General features: G+C 40.1%; 1 protein-coding gene across 5 annotated transcripts in view; it reads left to right on the top strand.

The window, feature by feature from the left end:
• The window catches only part of LOC144206011 (uncharacterized), a 142,801-nt gene that overhangs the window by 113,336 nt on the left and 14,466 nt on the right, over window positions 1–14,999 (top strand). For 4 of the 5 annotated variants that reach the window (XM_077730674.1, XM_077730675.1, XM_077730673.1 and 1 more), the window contains 3 exons: window positions 8,555–8,672; window positions 8,972–9,157; window positions 10,167–10,241. The gene's annotated coding sequence lies outside the window, so the exon portion shown is untranslated. Of the gene's footprint in view, window positions 1–8,554; window positions 8,673–8,971; window positions 9,158–9,769; window positions 9,804–10,166; window positions 10,242–14,999 lie in introns of those variants that run through there. The other variant, XM_077730677.1, reaches the window with a different exon arrangement.

Here is a 14,999-nt window from a genome sequence, read left to right as displayed (position 1 = left end):
TGACGAAAGGCTGATAAGAAAACATGAGCAATAGAAGTCATATGCACTTGTGCTTTTGGAGGAGGAAGTGAAGTCTCTGAAGATTTTTAGTGTCCTGACTATTTTTTTCTTCACTTTTTTAGTCTTCTGATCACGTCACATACTGTTCCCTGGTTAACTGCTACTTCCTCTGATTTTTTTTTGGTACAATGAGTCATTTCTGTTTAGTAAAAAAGCTTCTCCTCGATTCAGAATGCTCCTGAAATATGTAGTTTAATTATTACAAATTGCCCCAAATTAACTTAGTGTTACAGTATCAATTGAGTAATAAAAAGTATCATTTGACCGAATAAACGGAAATGTCCGATTACAGCTGTACTTGTTCTTTTTCAATTAATAGTTATCTACTATTTCAATCAAATAAATGTTAGGCCCATTCTGACTGCCATACACTTTGTCCAGATAAGTGGAGCCTGGCGGAACTACTTTACAACTACTATATTTTAGTACTAGTTTAACATGAAATCTACCATAATTCTAAGATGATCTAATATGGATCAATATGGATCAATATGGCCCTGACAGACCTGGTCTGCTTGGCCTTACAGAGTCTCTTGCTGACTCTGTCAAGGGATAGACAGGGCAAGAGTGTGTACTTGTGGCATCAGGTTTATACGTGTGTATGACTGTGTAGGCTGACTCCCGGAAGGACAGAGATGGCTCAGCACTTGCAAGGAAGCTGCTGGGAAATGTCTGTGTCACTGGTGTCACCCAGTGAAGGCAGATACAAAAAACAGCAGTCTCAGACACATTCTTGGCCTGCGCCCGTTTCCAAACACACGCACATAAATGCACGTACACAAACACACATGCACACTGTTTTAAGTTGTTCTTTTCTGCACAGTTCAGCCATAACACACATTTTTATTTAATGTATTGTTTTTGATAGTAACGATGAAAATAGCATTCATTTGGATGTTCAAAATCCAGAGGGAAATGTTCATTATAATCATAAAAACCTTTTTAAGGTACTGCTTATTCTCAATATGTTGGCTCCTTATGATAATTGAATGTAATTCAATAACATAAAATTACAGTTACTGTTAGTAATAATGATTTTAATTGTAATAATAATCAAGACCAAGATTGTTTTTCTCCATTTACTCATTGTAAGATGTATTGACTCTGGTAATGCTGCAGGACCAAAAGAAGCTAACTAGCACCCCCTTTTGAAAGTGCTCTCTTCCAAAAAAAAAAAAAAAAAAAACACATCATTCTTTCCACCTGCTCTGATCCATCCCTAATACAGTAATCTCTCGCTAATTTGCGGTTCACGTATTGCAGAATTTAGTGCATTGAAGGGTTTTAATATTCATCAAAAATAAATAAACAGAAACATTGTTTCAATTTGAGGTATTAGGGGAAGTTATTTTCAGCATGACAGTTTCTAAATAACAACTGCACTCATACAAAGCACATGATTACTTCCTGGGGCAATATTGACCAATGAGAGCACCACTGAAGGTGCCCAATTGTCATCAAATGACTGCAAGAATATTGAATTTATTCGGCAAGCTCATTGACTGCATGTGTCATTGTAGTTTTGTTTTGGCGAATTGAAGCCCAATTGCCAAATTCTCATCTAGATTACTTTATGTAGAGCAGACTCAGGTTCTGGGGCAATGAGATCAATTAGCAAATTAATATGGATTTTAAAATGTGGTGGGAGATTGTGATGGTTGGCTTTTTCCATGCAAAATGTGTGTGTGAGAAAAGACTATTTAGTGCAAACAACCACTATGATTAATATGGATTATGGGGGAAGGGTTTTCAACTCTTTATTCCTTCATAAACAAAAACATGTTTGGGTTAATTCTACTCAACTATATTTTAATTACTATGGTTTTCTTTGTTTATTCACTTCTCTGTTTGAATCTTAGGTTAATCAGCCATTTTATTTCAAAGTACTTTTTCCCCCTGCAGCATATGAAGCTATAAACGTATAAAAGTGCACCTGGATAAGCCATCATTCTCATTCATATTTGGCAGCCTTTGTATATGAGAGCTTCTTATTGATTTGTTGCTGAAAAATTAAGCTTGCCACCATTTTTTTTAATTGTTGCTCGAACTACTTTAAAAGCAAGTAATTTAAAAAAACTTACTTGGGGAAGACAAAAGTTAATCAAAAACTCAGCGTGCATATCAATCATCAGATAATAGTGGGGTATTACAATATTTCCGTATGAGTTGGTATTAGAGTTGTATTTGTTATTAGGGTTTCACAAAAATATAATTGAGAGATTCCCATCAAAAGTCCTGCATATTAACTGTAAGAAGTGAATACATGTTGACTGGGATCTTCAATAATGGATATTTTATTGAGTGAAGTGTATTTACGTAAATATAGAGTACACAGACCAATACTCAAGCCATTAACATAACAACTTGTATTTTGAATTATAGACAAGTATTCATTGAACCGGAAATTATTTAATTGGAATGTGTACATCTGTTGCAAATAATTAAAAGGAGGTACATTGATATGCTTCCTTGCAGGGTTAATGAATGTGAAGTAATTACAAACATCCAAAGTATTTGATAAACAGTATGTATATCTAATGATTTCTCTCATGTCAGTTCAGAATGATCAGCTAGTTCGAGGGCATCAGATTTCGGATAATTCAGATGTCCGTTTTGCATCAGATTCCCTCCTCACAGTTCAGAGGCATTGGAGGTCAAAGGAGAGATGGTGGTCCAGGTTGCAAAGGGGAGGGGAGTGCTCTCTCAAGTGAGGAGCGTTGCTGGTTGGTGGGTCGGTCAGGTGCAGCGCCACCAGTGATCATTAGGGTTACAGCTGCCCAGGCCAGATTGTGTGCTGCCTGCACCGGCGAGATGTTTTGCCCAGGGAGAAGAGCGAGCATCTGTCTGTCCCTCCCCATAGACAGCAACCTCCTACCAGCCTGTCCAAGTCCACCCAACTAGTAACAAGGTCACCCAACTCCTACTTTCTCTTGCTCGCTCATCCACAGCTGTTCTCTGCTGCCCTCTACATCACGCCATTTTTATCTTTGTATTGTGTTAGACACAATCAGATGCAAGACAAGGGCAGTACTTCATTTTCAAATTAGAAAAACTTATTTTTTCCAATATTATCTGAGTCCAGTTTTAATTGCATAGTTTGATCCCTGTTGATAAAGTACTCTTTCATCATTAGAGAATAATTGGCTCCAACAACTAGAGGGCTTATTTTTAAGCACCATTGTTCACTCTTATTGCATTACGATTATAATTATACACAAAGCCCAAAGGGAATTCATCATACTTGAAATGTTCTCTCTTTTTGTCAAGTCATTTAGTACATTTTGAACTTTACATTTGTACATACCAACATGGTGTGTTATGTTTACATTGTGTAGATAGTACTTGAAGTGTAGGATGGGGAAAGTATCTACCCCTAAACTAATTACTTCTCCAAGAGCTCATTTAAGCCAAGAGTCAGACAACCCAAGAGGGTGTGGTTAAACACGCACTGCACACCAGTTGTGAGGTTTCTGTTCTATAGAGGCATTGTGAACCATGACCCTCACATGAGAGCTTGCAGAAAACCTATGATCAAGAATTTCTGACAGTCATGAAGCTGCAAAAGGTTACAAAAGTGTCAGTAAAAGCCTTGTTGTCCATATATTCATGGTAAGACTGTTGTTCAGGATTCTTCCTACTCTTCTCAGGTGTGGTGCTCCTGTAAAGATTATTAAGAGCACAGTGCAGAATGCCCAATGTAGCGAAGAAGAATCCTTTAAGTATCATTTGAATACATGGAGAAATCCCTTGGGCAAGCGTACATTACTGTTGAAAACTCTGCAATATGTCACATATTAAGCAAGTGCAACAGTTTGTTCCATAATAGCATGGAAAGTATCCATTGCTGTGGCTTTTAAACCCTACTTAGAAATGTTAAGCCTAGCTTGAAAATGACATTTGAAACCCTAAACTTAATTAAAAACCCTACGTGGGTTTTAAGCAGAAATCCAGTTAATCCAAAGTGTTTACATACATTTCCTTGTAAATGTGTAGTGTAGCTGTAGATTTACTTGCAACAACCAAATCATATTGATCTTAAATAGCCAACAAAATGTTGCTGATTCGCCGATTCCTGTGCTGGTTGTCATTGGTAGTTACATAACAATTGTCATTTTCTATGGGCAATGAATTCTCATGTTCATTATGCAGACATTACATGTTTGGATGCTCAAAATTTCCAACGAATGACATGCAAAGTCATATTACTTTGGCCCACACTATTGAGTAATACATTTAGGATAAACAGGCAATATGCTTTTCAAGCATGCTACCAGATGATTCTCATGGGAGTAATTCCTCCTTGGTCTTATGCCAAATGTGTGTAGTGTTTGTTAGGCGTTTAGGTGTTGTGCTGATTAGATGCATAAACTGAGGGATGCTAATTTCTGTGATATGGCCTTGTTTTCCAGGAAACATCTTACTCGGTAATAAATGACACTTGGCCTATGTGAATCATCAATCAAATGCAGCTGTTCCCTTGATAACAATAAACACCTAATGTGAGTGTAGAGCATTTAACAAAGTTAAGCATCACGATTTGGTTCTTGATTAGTCTATAAATTACCATATTTTTAGGGCTATAAGCCATACTTTTTTCCACCATCTCTGTTTGTACCTTGCAGCTTTTATAATGAAGCAATGTATCTACGTATTGAAAAGAGAGATTCATATTTTTTGTGAAGTTATTTTCATTTGACTTTACATATAACCCCTGAACATGCCCTGTGCTCCATTAGGTTAGGTTAGAACTTTATTTCATCCTGTATTTTGGAAATATCTTGGCAATTTTGGATTGGATTGGATAACTTTATTCATCCTGTATTCGGGAAATTTCATAGTGTCAACAGCAAGTCGGTGAGAATGCAGATACAGGAAAGGCATAGTTACACAGTTACAAGTTAGACAATACAGTCACAAAAACCACAGAACAACAAGGCAAAAGCACAACTACAGAGTATACCAGATCCTATATATATATCATATCAGATGGCCTCTATAGTCTGGAAATCACGATAAATAAGAAGAAACAAGTGACAAAGGACACATGTTTTATTAAACTTCTATAGACTACAAATAAGGAGATAGCGTGTTATTGATCATGCTGGACATTTATACTGAATTGTTAACCCGAATTAATTAGGCAGGCAAGGAGCCGACAGAAGAAGGTTGAAACAGGTGTGACGCCAACTTAGTGCCTCACAGGAGACAATAAAGGCTACAGCACCTGGGCCATTGTTTTAGCCCAGAAACTGCCTTTTAAGTGCAAATTTCCACTTGGTCCTAAAGGAGACCTGGCCTGTACACTTGCTTCACTCATCTCAACCAATATGTGATCCTTCTCATTTGCATAATGGGCAGAATGCAAATTACAGGACCAGCTTTGTCGAACCAAGACAAAAAGAAGAAAGAAAAAAGGAGGGGTGGGTTGGGTGGTCGGGGCATACTCCTGCCAATCTGCTCAATTGCATCTGGAACAACACAAAGCTCTAATATATCTTGCCCTTCATTTTAACTGTGATCACAAGCCCATTTAATAAACACTTCGGTGAACAAAAATAGAAAACCATTTAGTATATAGATATTGGAAGCAATTTTCATAAATATATTGAGGCTTCTGTAATTGCAGTAGAATGTATACTTTTCCCCCAACCAACTGCTTGACTTTCTGAGCTTATCGAGACAGTGCCATCTTTAAGTATTACTGAGATTGTTTAATTTAGTCCTGACTCTCTTGTTCGTAAATTACATCATGTGATTTTTTGATTAGTTCCTAGTCTATGTACGTAAAAAAATATCAATTTGGGGTGGGATTGTAGCCAAGGTTGAATACTGAAAGATATTACTTTACACTACTCTAAAAAATCACACACCATACTTTCTAACAAATGCACACGTGAATTAGTGGACATTTTTTGGTGGGTAGAAATGCACACATTTTTAGTTCAGTTATGTTGTCAAAATATGTACACAGACCAGCCAGAAGTGTTGAGGATGATTGCATTATTTATTGCATGGCCTTTTTAAATGCTAAAAAACCTAAAAATATATACATAAAAGTCAACAATGATAATAATTTTGACAGGACTTCTCTCCTTTGGTATTTGAGCCCTAATTAATGCAATATTTGTACTCATTCATAATGCAGAAACAAATGTTATCATCATACTACTACCGTTTGTAGCTACTGCAGTGATATTTTCAATAATCCATTGCTTAGACCGACTACCCTTGTGCCTTCCCTTTGCCACATTGCCACTTGGGCTCAAAGGTATTTACTTTAGATTAATCTTCGTGAGCTTCTTACAATCACGGAACACGTCTACGCACATGCTTACATGGACAAATACTCGCAGAGACTAAACCCTGTCGCCTTGTTCTCGTCGAAGGTAGATTATCTGCAAATGTACGGGGAAATTTCTCCAGGGATGTTTTTGGCGCTGAGTAATAAAACTCGGAGTGTGTTGCCTTTGCCAAGCTGAGACATCTGGTCACCTTATCACAGATAAGTGGGGGTTAGTCCTGGCATCTGCTAGAATTAATCCATTTTGCAAACACCGTTATCCTAATCTCCTAAATATGTCAGTCCACAACTGTACTGTAAGGCATTAGGTATCATTTCTCCTTTTAGACAAGACCGATGAGAGTGAGTTAGTTAGTCTGAATGTGACAGTCAGTGTTCACGTGCGGGATAAAACAACGTCACAGTGTCCACCTGGCCAACAGATACTAGTGCCCAGTCTGCTCCGCGACTTGCTACCTAACATCCCCCATAAATATTCATGCAGACGGATTTCTCTTTTGTTGCATGCCTAGTCAGCAGTCAGAGAACACATGGTGAGTGTTGGCAGCGGCTAGCCTAGGTAGAGAGGCCGTGGACGGAGGCAGTGGCAGGAACCAGGACCTGTGAGGCTGACTGACATTTCCATCTGTGGCGAGGCCTGGTAATTATCGGGGAGAGGAGCGCCCGCAGCAGCGCGCCATCTGCTAGGGGAGATGGCTCAATGAGGTATGAGCACGAGCGGCGCTCCGTCGGGCCACTGCCTGTCTCTGACATGAGGGCTCGCATCTGCTGCTGAGGAGCCGGGCCGCCCAACACAGCCTGCCTGCCTGGCCGAGAGAGGGGGCTGACAGGAGGGAGAAAAGCAGCCAACAACCCCTTTGACCCTCCACCCCGCACTACCTTCACCACCACCCATCATCGTTCACTACCATCGCTACTCTGCCAACGCCACACGTGACAAGCCGATAATGCACTACTATCAAGTTTGAAATGTGCTTATACAAGCTCATTCTGAGGAATTCACCTTCAGCACACTGCTGCTCCATCTCATTGCCTTGTCCCTCCAATTCGCTACATTTGAAGGTAGTCAGAGTGTGGTCACAGTGGGAGGAGGATTGCCGATAAAGAAGTTTATTCACAAAAGTATAAAACACAGTTTCAGTAATTCCTTGTTTTCAAAACTGAAAACCTTTTTTGCAGGATTCCTCTTATATTAGAGGAAATAAAACCAGTTAAATTAGACCTCACACCCTTCTTTCTAAGTAGGGTAATTATACTCATAAGTCTTTCTGGAAAAATGAGGATTGCCTGGTGCACCTTCATTCCTGGAAGTTAATTCTGGTTTTGCATAATTTAGATCCCATCCATTTTTATCCCCCGAATAATTCATTAGGTCGCATGGTCTCGCCAGTGATGATGTTAAAGCTGCTCAGGTGGCTTCTGGCAAACTCCCTGGAGGGCTATCATGTACCTTATATTAAGTAAAGAATTCATTTCGGAAAGCCGAACTTATAAAAAATTCCCACATGAGCTTGTCCCTATGTGAAGTTCATGTTCAGTCAAATTGGTAGATACAATCAGAATGTGTTCCTTGTCCGTTTGTCTACACTTTGGCGCTATTATTCCCAAACATTGGTCTCACTTGCTTTTCTCCCTGACACACTCAATTAAGTGTGTTCCTTTTCTAATTATTTTCAATGAGTATAGTCAGGCACCAGTGAAATTCAACCATGTTGTAGGAACAGCTCAAGGATTGTTGACAACTGTGGGAGGGCCCATCAGATCAGTTCAGTGTGAGGTCCCACTGCTCTACATTCCAGTAATTTCCTGCTCTAAAACTAATCGAATGTGAATAGGTGAAACAACATTGTACTTCTGTTTGTAGCTCATTCAAGCAGGGCATATACCATATGTATGTAACATGGCAGCCCGGTGGTTAGTGTGCCAGCCTCACAGTTCTCAGTTTGAGGGTTCAATCAGAAGTGGGTTCTTACGTTCCTGGAGTTTGCATGTTGTCCCCAGGCTTAAATGGGTTTTCTCTGGGTACTCTGGTTTCCTCCTACATGCCAAAAACATTCTTGGTAGGCTGTCTTAACACTCTAAATTGCACCTTTAGGTTTTAGTTTCAAACCATCATGAGGACACCTTTTAAACAAAATGGTAACTTAGAAGTGCAATCAGTTGATGTCATTTTTGTGGTTTTTGTTTCCACAGAAATCTCATTGGTTGAACTCTCTGCGCTGAATCGACTTGGACAAAGACTAGGACCCACTACAGCTCTTGATTTCTGCAGTTTGCCGACCACTGAGCTAGACTTTGTGGCCAATCCCAGGTACTTGCAGGCTTCATTTTTTTTAAAACAGCAGATTGGTCCTCTGATCGTCTTCACATTTTTAAATTGTTTTTCTTTTACATGTCTCTTGCATTTGCATGATTTTCTGCCTATTTCGAATCATTCTGAAAGTAAGCAACTAGCAAAGAGAGACAGATAAAAGGGCGGGCTATGTTGAATGAAAAGCTCATTGCCTTGTCACATTATTTTATCAGACTATTTGCACAGATTGGTAGAATTCAAAATGCATCATTTGCCTTTGATCCCGCCTCACTGTTTTCTTTCTTTTTAAATTCCAGCGCTGCACATGTGAACGTCAAAAACAAATTAGATCATTTGTGAAGAGGCGAGGCAACTGTGGCGCCGCACAGCAAACCTTTGCATCACTCCAGTTTACCAACAGTCTGTTTGTTATTGTCATTGTCGAACTCAACAACGTTCAACTCCAGTGGCAGGCGTCACCTGCGCGCACAACAAACTTCAAGGTGTGTGACCGAGATGAAACAGCACACAAATAGAATATCCATCTTTACAAGTGCTTACATTCCCACCAGCAGCTGTCAATTACCTACAAGGGAAAAAAAAACATTTTTTGATCAAGAAAATGTGAACCAAGCCAACACCCACACTTGAAGTGGCTTTTTTTTTTCTAAAATGTCATCGCACTTATGAGAAATTTGCACCGGCGCATGAACGTGCCTATTCCCTATTCAGCAGCATTAACTCCATGCCATGTGTCGAACAAACGGAGGCCATTTTGGAGCCCTTAATGACAAGGCTGCTCCGCTCCACTCCTCTCCCTCTCGCTCTTTTCAAATTGCTCGCTAAATGAAGTACAGCTGTGTGGACCAGGTGCCGCTTGCCTACGCCATCCCAGCCTTCCACCCCTCCGCCCTTTTTAGAAAGAACAGGAAATTACGAAATCCCCCAAATCCTGCACAAATGGGCTGGAGGGAAGGTTGGAGAATGTCAAGCTGCATGTCTCTTGTCAATGGATGAGCTTTCAGATTCAACCACCAACACATTCTCCATCCATCAGCCCATTACAGGACATGTTAAGTGTCAGAGAATACATGTTACTTATTGGATGTGTTCAGGATTGGCATGGTTTTGCTTATGGTTTTGAGACCGGTGAGTGCAGACTGTGTGGAGTAACACTTGATCAGCGCTGGTGTTTGGTAGCTTGCAATTACTGAAAATATTTGGCTCATATTTTGGTTTGTTTAGAGGCAGATTAATTATTGAGCCTTTTAGAGGACTTATTAAAATTCCTGGGAAGTCCAATTACTTAAGATGATTCTAGTTTCTGTTGCAAAATTATAGTAATTGTATTTTAAAGATTTTTAAATGTCTTATTACGTTGATTGTATATGTGCCTGGTTTGTTATTATTAGTTTAATTACATTTTAAATGTGCACTGATTTAAATATATTTACATTGCTTATTGAATTTGTTTTATAAATTGGTCTTTTAATATTATATTTCCTCTTACAGTGCATGCAGCTCACTCAACCAAGTTGTGGCAGAGAAGTGTGGCGTATTCAGTGCTAAGATGCCAACTCAAACAAGGTAAATGCCAAAAATAGTTTATAGAATGTCTAATTTGCGACTTCTGATCTTCCTAGCTTAGAGTACAGTGACATATTTTGTGTAATTTTTATGGTCCGGTTTGCCATTCAATCTGTGGGCATTTAACAAGATGCAGGACAGTGGAGTAAAGCTGAACAATCAAATTTAATTAAAATGCCTAAATCATGCCCAAAACAACATTTTCATACTGTCCAGTATACACTATTCCACTATTCAATATTCAATCACATAAGCATAGCACACAAAAACATTAATAGGAAAACCAAGTAATAATAGAAGAGTAAACATTATGAAAGTCTACTAAAAAAGTTGTCTATTAATGCAGTCTTTCTTCAGTCAAGTTTGGACGTGTGGTTCAGTTTGCGGTAGAGTTTATGTAAACCAAATATGGTCCGCTATTAGGATTAAAGGGACAGTCCATGTTTCGCCTTGCAGCAGCTCCTGGATAGCATCCAGCATATAAGTAAAGCACTCCGTTTGTTCTTTGACGAGAGAAAGCGCACAACTGCTGAACTAGGCCTCTTGCTCAAGAGACTGCCAATGTGCAGCTGTCAATGTCTCCATAAAGCCCCATATCCATAATAGACAAAGCACTCATCAAGCCACAGCTTCATCTGGCCTCCCAGATGCCCCATCACCAGGGGCAAATCCCATCCAGGTCTCAGCACTGCACCGTGCAGCCAGATGTGCGCTGGCAACATGGCCGTGGGGTCAACACATGGCGAAGGTAGAGCCGATAAATGAATTATACTCTGATTATCATAAATGTGGCATCTAAGCCCTAACGTTGTTTGGAATTGAAATGCCGAGACATACATGTTGAAGCACACGTACAAATTCATGTGAGCTACAACATTGTGCTCCAAAAAAAAGTCTAGGAATCAAGCATGCACCGTCGTGTTTTGGCATTGGTTTACAAATTGCTCAAAGTTTCTGGAGGAAAATCACATGTTTGAGCCAAAGCGCATTTAGGATTCTCGGAGTGGTTCACTGCCATATGCCCTGTATTTGTACATCATTTCGCAATGTTCTAGGTCGCTCTCCCAAACATATTCTGTTTCGTCACATGCCAAAAAGACCTTTTTCCCCCCGCCCCATCTCGCCGTTCCTCGCTTTGACGTGTTTGTGCACGGCCTTGCCTCCCCGTGCTCCCCCTTTAAGACGCCATGCCAACTTCAGAGGACCCAGGTGCATGGGTGCCTTATCAATTCCACTAACAAGCATGCTTACTGGGATCACAGGACACGTTGTGGCTTGCTTTAAAGTTCCCGTCTGCAGCCAAAAGTGACTTGAATTGGAGACACGGGCCCCCTTGCTGATAACAGCCAACCTCTGATGGGTAGTCCCTCTCCCAGACTTGGCCAGCACTCGGCCTAGGAAGGAGGAGGGGAGTGAAGAAGAACTCTTTGAAATCCCCGATTTCCATGAAGAATTGAGAAGCAGGACAGAATCAAAGGATTCTGCTATCGGAAAGGAGGATAAAAAAAAATATAGAATTGAGACTGGAGCAAAACTGACTGCACTCAAACAAAATAATCGTAAGAAGAGACAAAGTTCGTTTGGACATTTCTCATTTGGCATGAAAGACGTATTGGCCAAGAATTAAAAATAAAAAATAAATGAATAAAAACACCGGCAGTGGTACCTGGCAGATAGCAGTTTATAGCATCCTTTAGATGTTCCTGTTTGCTCCCTTTATCATGTATATTTTTAAACCACCTAATTATCGAATTTGGTGGTGCCAGACTGAGCATACGAGCAATGTCAGTAGCAGTGGGCCTGTGGAAGGCTTCTTCGAACACTTGGCAAAGAGATCACGCTGGGATCTCATGCCAGATGTTTTCAGTCAATATTGTGGAAATGACAGTCACTTCATTGGACACGATCAGGTTTTCATGAAAACAATTTAAGTTCTTCCATTTAAAACAGCAAAAAAAAGGACTGTGGTTATGGAGATTCAAATGTTCCCATATGCCCACCTCATCATACACACAAAGCAGGCTTTGACAGGTGTTGTCATTGTAAGCCTAACACCTCTATAGGTTCAGAAAGTCTTATGTGACTTGATCGGAGTGATCCTGCATGTCATTTTAATATCAGGCTTTAGCTGTTCTTAGGTCTCAGCCAATGTAGTAAGAGTGCCTAATTACCTCATCTCATTCTCAGCTCTGTTCTTTGCTCAGTATATCCATTGCACTATGTGGTGTACCCAACCTGGCAGTAGCTTCATCAGGTACCACAAAAGAAAGAACTTCCCTCTCATCCTGACATAGTTTGATGTCCAACCTGCCACCTCAACACTTGGCGAACAATAACATTTCCTTTTGATCATGCCAGTGCACTAGTTAATGTTGTATGGGCTTAATTTTTATGTTATCCTCAGACATTTTTTTTGAAATCAGCAAATCAAATGTTAATTGCTTTCTGGCTTACAGAACTAATCTCAAATTTAGTAAATTCAATGACATCTTATCGTATTCCTAATTACTACCTAAACACTTAACATTGTGATCTATTATTTTTCTCTATTTGTAAAGTATCGGATCTAAGTAGTAGTGAAAACTTTCTGTATTTAAAACAAAGAGATGATAAAGAAGTTGGCCTTTATGTCCGTGCAAGCGTCTGGATTAGTTATGACGGTGGCATCTGATGGCCATTATGTCCAGGTGGCCTGGAGAATGCAATGACTTTATCGAGTGCTGTACAGTTTCTCTCTCTCCATACGCACATACAAACACTCACACGAGGCAAAAAGCCTCACAGCTGCTCCACCCTGCTGCATTTCAATTAGGATAGTAGAGGATGTACAGGGACACATGGATGTTCACACAGCACATGTATTATTCATGATAGGTCGGTGGGACTACATTTGATACCAGTGTACTGATAGACTAAGTTGAGCATTGGTGGTTTCATTCAGAGAAAAAACATTGTGATTGCTATAGGAATGATTTTTTTTAAATTATGCCCTATTTAGGAAAACAAAAGGTATGAAAAGGTACACCAAAATGTTGCGGAGAAATAAGAATAGTCTTGAGCACGTGAAGAGTTCCTTTAGCACCAATAGACATCACTGGCATGTGGTTAAAAGTCGTTATTTTTCTAGATGGCTACAGTGGAAAGTCACACATGGACATGAATCTGAGTGCCCACTTCACAGCATAGATCTATAATCTCCTATTATTCACTTTGCAATGTCACTCATGTGAGACACATCTGGCTTAACAGTCTGTTTTACTGTAGATACAAAAATCTTTTAAGGTCTGCAAAAGAGAGAAGGAGGTCAACCATTATGGCGATTCCTCTTATGAAAATTCGATGTGGTGGGGTCAGTCAAGCTTAATTCAGTTTTCATGTTTTGTTTCTTACCAGCTGTGTGTGAGAGTGTGTCAACAAAATGTAATTGGCTGAGTGACACTTTCTTTGGTAAATTTTGACACTAGAGGTGAAAGAGGGGAGCTAACCTTGTAGAAAAATTGCATTACACAGCAGGGAGAAATGTAGAAGCGACCCACCCCAAAGTATTTGCATCACATAATGAACATTACTACAGCAGTTTTCTGTTAGTCGGTTGACTCATTTAAATACCAATTGTTCATACTGATAGTCACCCAATGTCAGGATCTTAAATCAATTTTCTGACCTCAAAGGTATCTCTACCTTTTCTTTTCTTATTGTCCTTTCATCACCCATTCTTACTTTCTCCTCGCCTTTTGCTCCTGGCGTCGCTCCTGGAGAGGAGGAGGCGGAGCAGCAGGCAGCGCTGTGCTGTTCCTCAGGACTGTCCTCCTCTATGCACAACACAGATGGTTATTATGGAGCTGCACATAAATTGATTATGTTGGAAATTAACTGTTGCTGTCAAAGGCAGCCGCCAACCTGTCCCAGTGTGTCCCTGTGCCCGCTGATGCATAGGATCCAGCTGATGGACCAGATGTTTGCACAGTGCGTCACTCCTTTTAAGGTCGCTGCAAAAAGTGGAGAGAAGGTTCTCTAATCTTTGAGTCTTTGTACTTTTTGTTGGAGAACTCTTATCATTTTTGAGAGATTCTGAGAGGTGAATATATATAATTGGCCTGGTGAATATTTGGGTGTTGGACTGAAAAAGTTTTACATGTGTTTTTGGCTCTGCCAAGTGTTATTTATCAAGTCATGGTTATTTGCTTATTAGAAGATATTGAGATGCATAAAAAAAGCATTTGGTGTGTTGCAGATGTCTTTCTTCGAACTGTGGTACTGCAGTAGAACAGTATGGCATTTGATTTTGCCAAATTCTTCTTCTGCCTCCAATTTCCCCCCCTTCTCCTTTCCCTGTCAACCTAGTGATTGGCAAGTGATCCATCCTCATTCAGTTGAGACTCCAGCTTGCCATCACCCTGAAATCGATATAAGCCATGGAAGACGGATGGTTGAATGCTTGTGTAGTGAATTTGGATGCAAGAAAAAAAATGTAGTTTACTAACTTTTAATTTACCTAGTGAAAGCGGTGGCTTCACGTTTGTGCCAGAAGGCCATGTAGTCATTTTATGTGAACTGGGATGCCAAGAGTCTTCAAACATTGTTTCTAAGTAGGACTGTCCTCCAGCAGCTCATTATAGGTTGCTCGGGATAAGCAGTGATGGGTGAATCCTGGCTGCAGCCTCATGGGACAGCTTGTGCTCACAAATGCCAAACTCAGCAGAAAGTCGGGTCCTGGGTGTGTTGCTACATCATTTTCCAGGCCTGACCTTGATTCCA

Source organism: Stigmatopora nigra, chromosome 13 (genome assembly GCF_051989575.1).
Source record: "Stigmatopora nigra isolate UIUO_SnigA chromosome 13, RoL_Snig_1.1, whole genome shotgun sequence".
In the NCBI taxonomy this organism is placed as follows: domain Eukaryota; kingdom Metazoa; phylum Chordata; class Actinopteri; order Syngnathiformes; family Syngnathidae; genus Stigmatopora; species Stigmatopora nigra.
Note: the sequence above shows the minus strand (reverse complement) of the source record. Positions and strands in the feature narration are given on the sequence as shown.